This window comes from Triturus cristatus, chromosome 5_1, assembly GCF_964204655.1.
Source record: "Triturus cristatus chromosome 5_1, aTriCri1.1, whole genome shotgun sequence".
Taxonomy (NCBI): Eukaryota; Metazoa; Chordata; class Amphibia; order Caudata; family Salamandridae; genus Triturus; species Triturus cristatus.
Genome location: NC_140587.1, coordinates 916,164,806 through 916,181,409, shown reverse-complemented (window position 1 = coordinate 916,181,409; position 16,604 = coordinate 916,164,806). Strand labels below are relative to the sequence as shown.

The following is a 16,604-nucleotide window of genomic DNA, read 5'->3' as shown; positions in this document are numbered from 1 at the left end:
AAGTTGGTCCCCCTGTCGGACACAACTTCCTTGGGAAAACCCACTCGGGTAAAGATTCCCATCAGGGCCCTAGCCACAACAGGTGCTGTTATGGTCCTCAGAGGTATTGCCTCTGGGTACCGTGTGGCATGATCCACCAGAACCAGGATAAACCTGTGACCAGCTGTAGTAGGTGGATCTAACGGACCCACAATGTCGATGCCCACCCTTTCAAAGGGGGTGCTAACGACAGGAAGTGGTTCCAGGGGAGCTTTCAGCTTCACCCCTGTTTTCCCACTGGCTTGGCAAGACACACATGTCCGGCAGTAGGTATCGGACGACACTTTCATTTGAGGCCAATAAAAGTGTGGGACAAGATGGGCGAAGGTCTTGTCTTGCCCCAGGTGTCCTGCCAATGGGATCTCGTGAGCCAACTCCAGAAGGAAGGCTCGATAACGTTGAGGGACTACCAAGGCTCGTGACGATCCATGTAGGGGTGCCTTGGGTTCACTGTAGAGGAGGCCATCCTCCCAGTAAACACTGTAGTTCCCTTCAACGTTCCCTGCTGCCTGGGCTTCGGCCTGTCGCCTCAGTCCCTCAAGGGTAGGGCACTCCTTCTGGCCCTTGCAGAATTCCTCCCTGGACGGGCCTCCCTCCACGTGCCACTCGGCCGGGATGGGTAGGTCCTCCAGTTCGGTGACATCCCCCACCGCAGACTCCTGGTCCACCACCTCCGGTGGCCTATCCGTCCTACGGGGTGCGGACGCCGAGGCAGGCTCCTCCTGTCCTCGGTTCTTCCCTTGACTGGCAGCTGGCTGGGCCTTTGTTCCAGGCTCCAGCCTGAACGAACTCCCTCTCCGGGTAGTCGCGGACCTTGTGCTCACACAGGCCCAGTCAGGTGTACCCAGCATCTCAGTATGAGTCCGGTATTCCACCCCCTTCCAAGCATTGTGCTCCATGTCATTCCCCAGCAGACAATCAACTGGCACGGCAGGGCTTACGGCAACTCGAAGTGAACCTGCAACCCCCTCCCATTCAAAGGGAACCTCGGCCACCGGATAGTGGCCTGTTCTGCCGTCAGCCATCGCGGCTGGGTGGAGTACATCGGGAATTACCTGCTCTGGAGACACCAGTTGGCTACGTACCATAGTCATACTGGCTCCTGTGTCTCTCAGAGCCTCCCCTCTTTGGCCGTTGATGGTGACCCACTGCCCATACTTTACGGTATTTGCGGGCACCTGGATCTTAGGAACCATCTCCCGTTCTCCCAGGGACACTAAAGTGACACCCGCCCACTCCCTTCCCTTAGTTAAGGGCATCTCCTCCCCGAGCACTGCACTAGCTACTCCGGGGGTCTTTCCTCCAATGGGAGGGGGTGGTCGTTTTGGGCACTTCGCATCTCCCTTGTAGTGTCCAACGCCACCGCACTCGTAACAATGGACAACCCTTGGCTGCTGACTCTGGCCAGGATTAGGGTTTCTGGGTGGGTTAGCCCTAGGGGTGAATCCTGTTCCCTTCCCTTGGAAGTTATTTTGGGGGCCTTTGGAGAACTCCTTCTTCTTTTCCCCTCCCTCTTTCTTCTGGGGGGCGCCCTGTCCGGCCTTTTGAGTATCCCCTCCAGTCCCCCTTGTGGTCACCCGGGTACTAGCCCAAATGTCCGCCTCCTCAGCAAGCTTCCGGGGATTGGTCAGCTTGCTATCCACCAGGTGTTGACGCAGTTCAGGGAAACATTTTTCGAGCAGGTGTTCCTTCAGTACTAAATCAAACAACCCCTCGTAGTTCCTCACTTCACTGCCCTGAATCCAACCCTCTAGTGCCTTCTTTGCATAGTCCAGGAAGTCCACCCAATTCTGTGTGCCCAGTTTGTGACTACCCCGGAACTTCTGTCTGTACTTTTCGGGTGTTAGTCCAAACTTTCTTATGAGCGCCACCTTCATGGTGGGGTAGTGGGTCTGCTCATCCTCCTCTAGGGCCAATAATGCATCCCTACCAGCTGGAGGCATGTACTTGTACAATCCCCCTCCCCAGTACTTCTCTGGAACCCCATTGGCCCTTAACGAGACCTCATAGGCCGCTAGCCACTTGGCGATATCGTCACCCACTCCATAGCTAGCTACTATGTCCTTTGGCAGGTAGGGTTTGGGTTCCCTGGTGATTTCTTGGTCTTTGCTGCCACCATTAGGAACAGTGTGTGCCCCGACTCTTAGGATCTGAAGATCTATCTCTTTCAGCCTTAGCTCATGAGCCATCCTCTGTTCCTCCTTCTCTTTCTCCAGCCTTGCTAAGTCCCATGTGAGCTGTCTTTTCTCCCTCCGGTCTGTTAACTCCACTTCAGATAAGCCACCGCTAGAGACAGTGCTGCCCTTCCTGGAAATGGTTCTGGGCCCCGCTACTAGGTTCCCCACCTCAGGTTGGTACAACCCAGCCCCCTCGCTGTCAGGCTCTCCATCCCTGTCTTCCTGCTCAGCCTTACTCTCTCGTCGTGCCTCCCACCAAGCCCTCAAGCTGGTCTGTAGTTCAGCCTTCTTGGCACCTGGGGGACAGTACACCCCCTCTCTCTGACAGAACTCTCTGAGTTGGGCCACAGTATAACTTTCCACATTTTCTAAGACAAATTCCATCTTGCCCACTCAGAACAGAAGACAGGTTTTTACAGAAGCAATGCAGGGGGGTACCTTTGATAATACCTCCTCCCACCACCAGAGTAAATTTGGAAAAAACAAAAACTCACAATTAGGAAGGCCGCTTTGAGAAAACTCCAGGTGTAGGCCTATGGACTACCCACGGTTATTGTCGAGTATACGTAGGCACAGCTCAATCCCGCCGCTGAACACCAATTATGTTAGAAAAACCCCACTCCCACACCGGAAGGGTGGTGGTAATGGGATTTTTCCAGACATACACTGTGGTAGCTTGGCTCGAGTGGTCAGGGGTCAGGCACCGTGTTAAGCATACGACATACCCACACAATAACCATGCGTGCATCCGTTCCAAAAACGACATTACACCTTAAAAATTATACTGAAAATATATCTCTTTACCTTCTTTTCTCTTAGTTGCTGATTAAATAAATAATAATACAATCACAGTACACAAAGGTTTTTCTTAAAAAGTGCAGGTCAAATAAATAATAACACTTTACAGGTGCAATAAATAGGATCAGGTCAAATAAATACTGTGAGGCAATAAATACTGTGCAGGAATAAGTTAGCTCAGGACAATAAATACATCACAGGAATAACTTAGATAAATACAATAAATACAGTACCCTCAATAAATAATATCAGCCAACAATGACATTTGTAAAATCAGATCACATTGAAAATACTATGGGCTGATTTGGCCCAGTCACAGCTTGTGGTTAGGTGGATGGCCTGAGGGGTATACTCCCCGGCTTGGACAAGGCTGAGGCCTAAACTGAGGTAGGTCAAGGGGGAATCTAGAGATCTGGCTCTCCCACACTACACAACCCCTCTGTATTAGTCTCAGCTCACCCCTGGCACAATCAAGCTGGTTCCAGCACCTCTCTAGCCCCTAGGATAGTCTCTTAGGGCTTCACAGGGCCTTAGGCGCCCTCTATTCCACTTACTGCCCTTTTTATGTAGTTCCGACGCCGCTGGAGTCGTGTCGACGCCGTGAGGCGGTTCCGGTTCGATGTCGGCGGCCTCGGCGCTATGTCAGTTCTTGACGACGTCGATAGGCGGTTCCGGTTCGATGTCGGCGGCCTCGGCTCGATGTCGACCTCCGGTTCGATGACGTCGGGCAGTCTTGGCTCGATGTCGACTTCCGCCGGCTCCGGTTCGATGTCGGCGGCCTCGGCTCGATGTCGACCTCCGGTTCGATGACGTCGGGCAGTCTTGGCTCGATGTCGACTTCCGCCGGCTCCGGTTCGATGTCGGCGGCCTCGGCTCGATGTCGACCTCCGGTTCGATGACGTCGGGCAGTCTTGGCTCGATGTCGACTTCCGACGGCTCCGGAGTGCGATCTCCACTCCCGACCTCCGGTGCTCCTTTCCTCAGGTTCCGGCGACTCCGGAGTGCGACCTCCACTCCCGACCTCCGGCACGATTCTCTTCAGGTTCCGGCGACTCCGGAGTGCGATCTCCACTCCCGACCTCCGGCACGCTTCACCTCGGTCTCCGGCGACTCCGGAGGGCGGACTTCACTCCCCCGTCGACGCCGCTCACTCGACCTCAGGTGTCTTCCTCCACGACCTCTGGTACTCTCCACGACCTCCGTCGGTGCCCCCTCTCGACCTCTGGCGGCTCCGGGTATGACGTCTGCTTCCCAGTCAGCGCCGCTTCTCCACCTCGGGCTCCAGGTCTCTAGGCTTCTCGACGTCGGACTTCAGGTAGTTACCAGTAACCAGGTCAGGTACTTGCTGTTCTTTACTTTTAAGGCCTGTTCCTGCTGTCCAGGTCCTTAAGATGGTTTTTCTTGCTTTCTCCCACACAGGGCTCCAGGCTGGGCTCAGTCAGTAGGGACTAGTATCAAGGGTGGGTTTATGGACCCCACTCCAGGCACAAGTTTCCACCCCTGCTGCCTCACTCCTTCCTCCTTCAGGTTTCTGCTCCTCTCTCTTCACCAGTCAGGTGCCAACTGCCAGCTCCAACTGTCAACTCTGGCTTAGCTTCTCAACATTCCAAACCGCCTCCAACTGTCACAGGGTTCCAGAATGTTGCAGAAGGTTCTAGTAGGTTCCAGTGGGTTCTGATGATGTCACAGGTGGCCACCATTTTGTGCTCCAGGCCCTCCGACAGAAGTTCGAGGGGTAGATAAAATGGCTCCCTGAATCTGCATCAATACTAAAAAGTCTGGTGGTTCCCAAAAAGGAAATAATACTAACAGGGTTTGAGGCAAAAGTGGGACAAAATAAATAATGATGAGGAGGGACCACCCAAAGGGCTGACAGGTCTAACAACCACCAAAGGGTAAATGATATAAGATTATTGATCAAAAGCGGACAAATAACTAGGAGGACGGTAAGTTAAAACACAGAGCAGAGTTGGATGGTGTAACTTCATTTTAAATACTATAACCTCAGGACCGGCCTCAAGTTATATCAGGGAAAATTTATATTTTTGGTGAACAATCGCGCCCCCCCCACCCCCCTTCTTACTGCCTGAAGGGCACCTTAGTCATTAGGTAAAGCGGTCAATAAATGTGGGGTGGATTTCACAGTTAACCATGTTTCTGAAAGTAGAACAATGTTTGGGCTTTCTGTATGAATCAAATCAAATATCTCCCGTGTGTCTGACTAATCAACGAGTTTTCAGATATATTACAGACAAGTTGTTGAAACTGCCAAGAAAAGAGGTGCCCAGGCTGTCAAAGTGAGGAGTACCAGCAGACCTGTACATTGCAACGCATCAATGGGGACAGAAGGTAAAGGATTGGCAAGTATATTATTGGCTTTCACCTTGCTTATAACATCCAGACCAATGCAGTGAAGAATATTACAAAAAAATGGGCATAGTTGCTGACCCCTGGACCCGGCCCGGTGTGGATGGATGCAGACGAGCTTGCCTTTGGCGTTCCAGTGGTGCACTCATTGCGCGTGTCCACACCACGATCAAAATAAATAGGGTTGAGTGGTGGCAAAAAGCAGCGACTAACATAATAAAAGTGGCAACTTGTAAAACAAAGCAGCACGAAAACAGGAATACGGATAGTACCTCCAACCACACTGCCATACTACTCACGGCAAAGGACAACACCAACACTTCGCCCATGCCACTCGTACCATCTTAAAACCCATCATCCCCTTCATGTCCCCAGGGACCTCATATTTTTTCACATTTGCATGGGAACCTCAGGCGTTGCAGCCCAACTCTTCGGATCTCATGGACCACTCCGCGTTGCGTTCCCATTCCTTTACGGTCGTGATGGCTTCAAGCAGCTAGAAAAACAAGAATATGTGCGGGGACATAACAAAAGCCCTTCCAGCGCAGGAGGTCCCTAACCCGTCAGAGGGCCCCCATTCAGTCCAAGTCCATTGAATATCTTTGAGATAGGATAGATTCAAGGGACACTCTTGTTTTGCAGGAGGGGGGCCTACCGCTTTGCCTTACGCCACTGAATATATATGCCTGTGAATGTCTCAGGTGGAATGTGATGGCTGTTGATGACAAGCAGCACGTGCACAGCACACGGTTTGATCCCCGGGGGAAGAAGGGTGGCCGGCAGCCCACGAGTGCCCCTCTGGCCTGGAGCTCCTCCCGGCCGTGTCCTCTTTTCAAAATCAATCAAAGGCCCATCATGCCAACGTGAAGCAAACTGGGTAATGAGATCGTTAAATACACGTGATTCCCCACGGCCTCGCAGCCACAGCACAGTCCTAATTAACTTTCGGCTTCGCAATAAAGCACCGCCCTACCTTGCTCTAGTTGACAATTAAGAAGCTTCCACGGCGATCGAGAAATAAATAAATAAACCGCACTATCTGAGCATAAAAGGACAAAAAGGCTCCGGTATTTGCTTAATAGCAGGGAGATGAACAAAACACAGAACGTAATCAATGTTTAATGGCATTTTAACAAACTCAGCGGCACTGATTTACAGCCTAAAATGACCCAGAAATATTAGTGTACTGTCATAATTGGACTCCTTTCTGAGGGATTACGCGTTAATGAGTGTATTATGTTTCAAGACTTCAAACTATTTAATGGCTGCTTGGTGGTGTGTTTGCAGCCTTCTCATTCAGTTTTTTTATGCATTTATTTGGCTTGTTTCTCAAACAAGCCTTTTAACATTTTGTTGCTAAGTTTTTCTACAGCATGTGCAATACTAAACCGTAGGGCACTTCCCTTGAGTAAGAAATGCCAAGGCAATTCAAATGGGATGGCATATGAAAGTGACAATAAAAATGGCATTTATTGTTTATATCTCCCGAAATATGGAAATGGCGGTAGGAATGAGACCTTAGTAAGGCACATACTGAAAGAAGCATTGGCAAAGCCAATGTGTTTGATGCTTGCGCTCGAATAGGCCAGAAAAATAGGGTGACCAGATTTTGAAATACAAAAACCGAGACATTTTGCAAAAAATCGAAATGCTACAACTTTATATGAACTAACGGGCACAATGAAAGCTCTCATCAACCTAGAAACACACACAAGGCACTAAGGAAATAAATAAAATGAAATTTTTAAAGCCAGTATCATGTCTGTTGATTAAATTGCTTTCTGTTAACAGCTAAAGCTAGTCGTGCGTTTGAGCACATGCAAATGTCGCTTCCATTGTTTTCAGTCACTCCTCTCTGAAAACCGGTACATTAGCCAAATTTGCAGAGATCTGTCGGGACAGCTGGTGAAAACGGAGACTGTCCCAGAAAATCTGTGACGCCTGGTCACCCATCACAAAAACAATGAAAAAAATGCCTGCTTAAGTGAAAAACAATTGAAAAAGGTTTTTTTTTTAATTCAATGCTGGAAGAGATTAAGAGGCATATTATCAAGAACAGGCGTTAAAATTATCGCCGCTTTAGCGGAAGAAAACTGCCCGCTAAAGCGGCGATAATGGGCTTGATAATATGCACTAGAGAATTCCCATAGAAGCCCTTGTTGACACCAGAACATGGACTTCTATTGGAATTCTCTGCGGCATATTATCAAGCCCATTATCGCCGCTTTAACTGCAGTTTTCTGACGCTAAAGCGGCGATAATTTTAACGCCGTTCCTTGATAATATGCCCCAAAGTGTGTTATGTCAGAGTCTACTTTCCAAAAGTCAAATAGGTCCTCATTCATTCTATTTGAGACCAAAGAATACAACCAAACAGGATTAAATATTCCTCTGGGCTGATCCTAGATTGAAAATGTCTTAAACCAGTTGTGGAAGGTCCTTGAGCCACCAAAGGCAGTAATTGACGGAGGAAAACGCAAAGCCCCTGGAAGTATGCATTGAATAAACTGGCACCATTGTACTTCATGCCTAAAATTGCAGCGAATCTGAGTTAGCATACAAAGCAATTCCTGAAACTTGTGTTTTTAGGTTAACACACTTCAGACCCTTTTTAGGTCTCGGCTGACCCAGCGCATGCGCTGGTCTGGCAAGACTTTTAATGTGTGGGTTTTCAAAGGGCTGCCACAGGCTTTTGGTGGCCTGGCGCTTGCGTTCACGCGCGCAGGCGCCATCTGTCTTTGATCGCGATCACTTTCACGGGCCGCGCGACCGTGTCACTTTCACGGCTGCGTGGCCAATGCTTGTTATATGCTTACCTATGAGAACCCCTCCTATAATAGTTGACTGGGGGTTTATTTCCGCCAATGTGTTGATTGGCTGTAAATGTGGCAATATTTACTTTCATTGTAATGACAACCAATGTACTGCGTACGATGTAATTAATGGTAGTACACCATAGAAACTTCTCCATTATAAGGTGTGAGAGAAAACATGCTGTGTTTTATATGCAGTAAAACTGAAATTACGCTCTCATTTAAACTCTGAATGGTAAAGTCACCTTGTGGAAAGAAGCTAGAGGCCAGTGACGGCCCGTGTAGGGCGTTTTACCGGGGCGGTGACGTGGTGCAGAGGAGGGGAGGGTGGGGGGTTGCAAAATGCGGCAAACGGCCGATTTCAGGTAAGTTACGACAAAAATTAATACAATGAATTTCGTTGCGCGCGCTGCATCGCATTTGTGATTGCAAGGCGCCTACGTCTACAGGCAGCAGGTATGAGGATTTGGAGACGGGAGGAGCGCATTTACAGACAGCGCATCACACTCTTCCAACAGACTGAGGCTGAGATACATGAAAGGTACAGGCTACACCCCCAAACCATCATTGACCTGATAAGGGACTTGCACCCACTCCTGGACCATCAAACAACAAGGGCACACGCCATACCACCACATGTGCAGGTGCTGTGTAGCCTCCATCTACTCGCATCTGGCAGTTACCAGGGGGTGATAGCTGCGGTAGGCGGGGTATCCCAGAGTTGCCTGTCCCGTTTCTTCAGGAAGTTCCTGGATGCCATGATGCAGAGAATGCAACACTACATTAGCTTCCCAAATACACAGGCTGAACTGCTGAAAACCAAGACAGACTTCTACCTGATGGCACAGTTCCCGCATGTCATAGGCTGCATCGATGGCACACACATTCCAATCTGCCCACCAGCAGCCACTGAGTATATCTACAGGAACAGAAAGTCCACCCACTCCATAAATGTGCAGGTATTCTGCGATGCTGCCAACATAATTACTGACATCGTAGCCAAATTTCCTGGGAGCAACCACGACTCCTACATCTTCCAGAACAGTGGGATCTACACACGCCTGGTGGCGGGAGAATTTGGAGAAGGATACCTGCTAGGTAAATCACTGTGACACTCCCTTATACTTACCGCAGATGAATGTGTATTGGTGTATGTGACTAATGGCACCCTCTTTCTCACCTAGGCGATAGTGCATATGCTGTGCGGTCATTTATCCTCACTCCCTACCTACACCCATCAATCCTGAGTGAGAGACGATACAATGTGGCACACAAATCAACACGCAACGTGGTGGAGCGCACGTTTGGACTATTGAAAAGCAGGTTCCGCTGCCTCCGCACGCCCATCATCTGCTGCAAGATCATTGCTACTTGTGCAATGCTGCACAACCTTGCCACAAAGAAAGGTACAGAAGTCGAAATAACAGATTTTGAGGAGGATGATGATGATTTTGCACAGCCAGAGCCCAACGCAGCAGGAGTGCCAGCAGCAACAGATGGGAGAGAGAGACGGGTAGAGATCACATGCAACTATTTCTAAGTAAGGAAGAAGACACAGCCAGTTGTTGGATGCAATGACGTAATTTTAATTTGTGGGCACTACGCCACAACACAAACGGCCAAACTGGGCTTTCAAATTGGTGACATCCATTGTAGAAGTCATGGGTTACTTCACCCAACTCTGTCCTGGCAGTGTGGGCTGCATCAGCGTCTGCGGCCACGCACTACAGTGTGGGATGCCAGTGACTGACTGTCCTCACTGGCTGTGGGACCAGTGGCAGCCCCATGCCGTCTGCTGCTCCTCCGTGTGTCTGTGACAGGGGGGGTAATGCTGCTCCGACTAGTCGTGTCCTCGCTGTCCACAACATCCACAGCACCAGTATTGGCAGACTGGCTCGTCAGCAGCACTTCAAGAGCAGTGGTCACCTTAACCAGCCCCCTAGAAACATCAGTGCTGCAGTGCGCAAGCCCCTCCTGCATGGCCACAGAGCGCCTGCAGAGCAGAGAAGTGGCAGTAGCTAGTCGGTTCACTGCCCTCGTATGGTGCTCCATTTTCTGCCTCTCCCTTCGCCGTGTTGCTCTGTCCTCCTCCATTTTACTGCACAGCAGCATCACAGACTGGGACATGTCCCGCATGCCCGCAGCCATCTCCCTCATGCCCTCAGCCATTGAGGAAATGCCCCTGTCAATGTTGCTCATTTTCTCATTGAGACACTTCATTTGTCGTTGTACCGACTGTATTGCCTTGCCTTGTAGGCGCTGCACCTTCACCATGGTTGCCTCCAGCCCTCCGAAGACACCCTGGCTCTCACCCTGTGGAGGTGGACTGCTCACACGAGCCCTGCGGCGGCGTCTGGCACCTGTGTGTGCTCCCTCAACAGTGGACAGCACACCAGCATTGCTATCATCCAGTGGCACAGTGGTTGAATTATCCCCCCTCGAGTCTTCTGAGGAGGACTCGGACACATGCAGTCTGGCAACAGCACGACTCCTAGGTCTCACCACTGCAGGTGGTGTTGATGCTGGTGAGGCTAGCAGTAGTGGCGATGCTGGCTGTGGTGGCGTGGCTGGCTGTGGTGGTGAGGCTGGCTGTGGTGGTGAGGCTGGCTGTGGTGGTGAGGCTGGCATTGGTGGTGTTGTGTGCCCTGCACTCGTGGTGGCCTTCTCGGGGATGTGCTTCCGGGGTGCCCTCTCTCCCTTCTCCTGAGCAGTCCTGCGCGATGTGTCGCCTGTGGACAGAAACTTAACATTAGCTCAGTGTACCTGCAGCCCTGCATTGCTCACATCATAATACATTTCGGCAACACTATCTCATTGTCCTGTGCCTGATTATCGCAGATGTGTGTCACATGCCTTGTTGTTCGGTGCGATTCCTGTCATGATAGGGGTTTCCCTGACTACATCACCCATAATGCATTGCTGGTCTGAACAAAAACCTGTACTGGAGTGGGAATCACATTGCCCAATTGGGGATTTAGGGATAGGGGAAGGGGGGGCACGATGCTGCGCATGCTTCTTACCTTTTTTGGTAGCAGCTCTGGCTGAGCTGTCTGCATCCCCAATCCCAACGACACTTTCAGGCTCTATCGTGGACTCCACGAGCTGCTCAAGTTCTGTCAGGGCAGGTGCCCTGTTCCTTCCTCCTCCTGTCTGGCTGGCCTGTTTTTTTAGATCAGCCATCTTCCTCTTGGTGATGATCCGGATGTCATACCACCGCTTCTTCAGCACATCAATGTCCCGGGGGGTCACTCCAATGGCATTTACCTGCAACTTGATTCCTTGCCAGATCCTTCTTTTTTCCGAATCTGCAACTTGCAGGGACTGCTTTCCAAAAAGCTTATTGTGCAGCTTCACCACCTCCTCCAAAAGTACCTGCAGTTCCTTCAGGCTGAATTTCATTTTCCTCTTCCTTTCACCTCCATCTGTGTCCTGGCTGGCCATTGTGCAGGATCAGTTGACAATGTTCAGGCACTGGCTCTGTTGCACTCCTCAGCACTCCCAGCCTCTTCAGAGGGTTCTGATTGTGTGCACCTGCCAGGGTGTGGCCACTTCCTGGTTGGGAGGGTTGTTAGTTGCACATGATTGGCTGATTCCTCAATTGATGTGTCTTGAAAATCCGATTCGGTAAATTCAGAATTGGTAAATACCGATTCGGTAAATACCGAATCGGTATACACCGATTCGGTAAATAGCGATTATGGAATACCGGTCGGTATTGTGGAATAGGTAACCATTTTCCGAATTTTACCGAATCGGTAATATTTACCGAAAAATTAGGTACATACGAAATACCGATTTCTAAATACCGACTCGGTAAAATTCGGTACTTATGAATCGGTAATTTTAACTTACCTACATATGGCCCTAAATCTTTTGTCGTGTGAACTTATGTGTTTGGATCTTGTAATGTTATAACATAAACGCAATGTGTCTAGGCCAAAATATAGAATACATGGAGAAGTAACATGGAAAAGGAATGTAACTAGCGGAAAATGTTAATTGAAATGCTTGTGTTGCTCACTAGACAATCATTTCACTATTGAATGTGCTTATTAATCGTGTCATGTTATATGTAGGTGAAATGATTATCCTTATATGATTCAATTTCTATGTAACTGCATAAAGTTCATGTTCCATTTCTCTTATGTTAGCTGAATTTCTGTAGGCCTACAAAGCATTTTCCCTGTAAGCTCTCCCATTAACATTAATAATTGAATTTCATGTGCACGTTGGGCTTTATTCTTTCTCATACTTATATTGCAGGTGGAAAAAGCATCCTCGTTGGCTAAGATAATGTCTTTATTTTAGGAATTAGACAAGGAGAGACGGTGATACATTGAACGTTGATACCGATATGGAGTATTTTCTCACCGGAGAGAGCCTGGGAATCAAGGTCACCTCGCCACCCCTCGGGAGCATCGCTGTCCAGTGGAAGATTACCTACGAGAATGTGGCCTGACCAGATGGCATGACCCGAAGAGAGTTACCTGTAATATTGATGTCTGGAAACTAGGAAAAGAGACCTAACACTTATTCTCTGCTTCGAGAGACTGAGCATCTCAGAACGAGCTCTGTAGCTTCGTGCTGCTTGACCCAACTGATGTGGGGAGACTTCTGAGGAAGTCTCAACAAGCTGACACCTTAACCGATCCTGCCCCGAAATAAGCTTATCTAGGGTTGCCATTCTAATGTTAGCATAAGGATAGATTGTATTTTTTCCCATGAAATCTTCGATGCAAGGTAACTTGGACTCTTGTGATCTGCTTTTTCGTATCCTGATTCTTGAATGAATTTTCTTGTGCATGTTGCATGGCCTTAATTTCATTAGTAGAATTGGCTTTGTATTAGTCCCAATGTATTTCTACACCCTCCTCTTGAGGTGTCGGTATGTTCAGTTATTTTTGGATTTGTAATACATCAACCAACTCCATTTAGTAGTTTTTTAATTCTTAAGGGTCCTTGTGAATAGAAATTGGAATGATTGACTCGCTGACAATTTCTCTCCCCCCCACGCTCTCATGCTGAGAAAAAGTACCATCAACGCGAGGGTCAAGAGCAGATCTTGAATATGGAGATTCGGCTCCTTCAAACCCTAAAGGTAATCTATGTCAATGATGCAGTCCCCGTTTACATATCAGACATTTCACTTCATGTTGCATGGCATATGCTTCCTTATTCCCTAAGAATATTTCCTTTTGCCAGATCTTATGCTTATTTAGTTGTCGATGGGATATGTGACTGTTACATAGTGCATACTTCCAGCTATGTTGCATCTAGGCATCAGGGTGAGCTCACGTTGCTTACGGGTGTTTATGATGGGGTACAATTGAGAGCTGGAGTTCAGGCTGAAGCCAGTGGAGTTTCTCACAGTGCCTGTCATTGGGTCATAAACATTTTCAGTCTACATGCTCTTCCCATCCTTGGCCCCACTGCAGAGCGCACAGAGCGATGGTCATATATATGCCAATTATAATTAAGAGTCTATGAGGAAATGCGTGAAGGAGGAAGAAAATATTGACAGCCCTAACAAAAACAAAATGTAGTATTTACAGGTGGAGAGGGTCTATGTGTGTGTGTGTGTGCGTGTTTGTGTGTGCGACTGTGGGTGCATGTGTGTGTACATGTGTGCGCATGTGTATGTGTGAGTGTGAGTGAGCGAGGTAGAGAAAGAGGGGATGTGAAGTACAGGAGAGGAAAGGATGTACATAGAGAGGGGAGAGATTGAAAAGACAAATGAGGAGAAAGGCTATAAACTGGTTGTAATGCATATAGAGAAACTTAGTAAGGAAAAGAGAAAAAAAGGGTAAAAAGAGTGTAAGTAACTAACCCCAGACAGAGGCTGCAGAGAAACATGAAATGAAGGGGAGAACATGACATGAGTGACAAAGACACTGAGAAAGACACTGACACTTCCAGAGACTTCTGTAATGTTTGCTTCAACATCTCCTATTTTCAGAATATTTCAGAATCCCATATTTTCAAGAAATACAGATTTTCAATTCTGTGTATTTAAAACAATACTATTGTTGTTACTCATTTATCGGCTGTTGAACAAAAATCCGTGATAACAAATGTTAATAAAGCCAATAGGTCTGACTTGTTTTAGGTGTATGTGTTCTTTGTTGGTATGTGCTATGTATGGATGCACTAACAAAAAAAACATGGAGGCACCCAAATACTGGCCCCATAGCGTGCTATGTCAAGCACAGGATTCAAGTTCACAATTACTAATTATATATGCCACACCTTTATTAACGCCACTCACTCTTATTGGAAAGGATTCCCCAGTACCGATCTTGGGCCACCCCCGTTTTAGTGACCCCACACTTTTTCATCTCACTTAAAGTACTTGCCCATGGTAGCTAACAATCACAGTACGAGGTGGTGTACGTCCCATGCGAGTGGACACGCAATTTCTGAGAAACAGCTCACATCTAGATGGCTCTTGATTTGAAATGTATGCTCTGCAGTATCTGGCGGACAAGGTACCTGGGGATGTGATGGCCTGGGCCGGATTGGGAACCCAAAGCTGCCCTGGCAGTTTTGTAGTGCCAGCAACCCACAGGGGGCATAGTGCAAGTGTGAAGTGCTGCTGTTTTTCCTACTGGGGGGCGATATTGCAGCGCCGCTGCAAAACCGGCCCCAGTAACAAAAACCCGGCCCCCACTGCTGCAAAACAGGCCACCAGTAACAAAAACCCGGCCCCCACTGCTGCAAAACCGGCCTCCACCCTTCCTGCTTCCTGACAAAAACGCCTGAGGCCCGCTAAGGCCAGGTGATGGCTGGAAGAATGGGTAGCATGAGTGACCGATGCCCGCCCACATTCAACCTTTTTGGTCTTCACGCACTAGAAGTGACACAATAGCAAGGGGCATCCTCCCATTGCCACTGAAGGAGTACTACAGCCTAGACTGTGAAAAGAATAATTAAGAAAAGAGCTTAGCCCAGGGAAGCAACTGAAACTAGAACGAGCTTGTAAGCAGACACATTCATCTGGCAAAGATTGAGAGCTTGGAGCACTGCCTAGTTACAGATCAGTTCTGTATTAGAAGTTGTGTACAAAATTTTACATCTCGCTCGCAGTGCCAACCTGGAATGAATTGTAAGAAGAAAACAGAGTGTCTTCATTCACTCCCTTCCAGTGTGGCTTCAGGGGCCAAACTCTCTGAGCAGTAAGGATTTAATATTGTGACTTTTGGGGCCAGATGTAGGACTCCCAAAATAGCGCCTCGTAAATTACGAGTCTTTGGCGACTCGCAATTTGCGAGGCGTTATTATGCATGTACAACAGTGGTATTACACTGTATTGCGATTCCCAATAGGGTCGCAAATTGCAAGACTCATTAATATTAATGAGCCTCTCGCAATTTGCGAGCCCATTGGGAATGCCAGCACTCCCAGGCATGGTGGCCTGCTGGGCTCAGCAGACCACCATGTCTGGGACTGCTTTTTAATAAAGCAGCTTTTTTTGTTTTAAATGCAGCCCGTTTTCCTTAAAGGAAAACGGGATGTATTTAAAAAAATTAAAAAATTAAACGTTTTCGGTTCAAGTCTTTTAAGGGCAGGCAGTAGTCCCTGGGACCACTGCCTGCCTTAAAAATTATTTTCCCCTGCATTTGCAAAGGGGAAGGGGTCCTCTTGGGACCCCTTCCCATTTGCGACCCCATTACCACCCTCTTGAAAAGGGTGGTAATTTTCGAGTGTTTTGCCACCGCAATTGCGGTAGCAAAACATTTGTACATGGGGTTGCACTCGCTATTAGGAAGGGAACGCCCCTTCCTAATAGCGACTCGCAACTCCAAAATAGCGACTCGCAAATAAATTGCGTCTTGCTATTTTGGAATGGTACATACCCCTATTGGTTTTTGCATGCGCAAACGGGTTCGCAAACCTGTTTGCAAATGCAAAAACAGTCGTACATCTGGCCATTAGTCTTTTGCGCAATATTGTATTTCGCTTGTGTCTTTTATGGCCAGTTTGGCAGAATAAAGAATTATTTAATTGAATTGAATATTGTGACTTTTGATTTAGGCGCACTCAAAGAACTCACAGGGAGTTCCATGCAGGTGCATTTTATTTATTAGATTTCTACTAAGGGATAACCATTTGAGAGCAATATTTTGTCTCCTTGGATTCCTGGTACTCCAAAGCTAACCTCAGGGCACACAGTCAAAGGCACAATTGGTTGTTGGTAACGGTGAATCCTTGCCTACTGGCCAACTAAACTGCAGGTTAAAGACACTCAGGCCTAATTTAGAGTTTGGAACACAGGTTACTCTGTCACAAACGTGTTGCATATCCCGTCTGACGTATTACAAGTGCCACTGGATAGAATGCACTTGTAATATGTCAGACAGCATATCTGTTACCTTTGTGACAGAGTAACTCACCCGCCAAAGTCAAAATCAGT

At 48.2% G+C, this 16,604-nt stretch overlaps 1 protein-coding gene across 1 annotated transcript in view; it reads right to left on the bottom strand.

The window, feature by feature from the left end:
- LOC146831595 (voltage-gated potassium channel regulatory subunit KCNG2-like) overlaps window positions 1-16,604 on the bottom strand; it is a 1,031,696-nt gene that overhangs the window by 109,749 nt on the left and 905,343 nt on the right. The window lies entirely within an intron of this gene.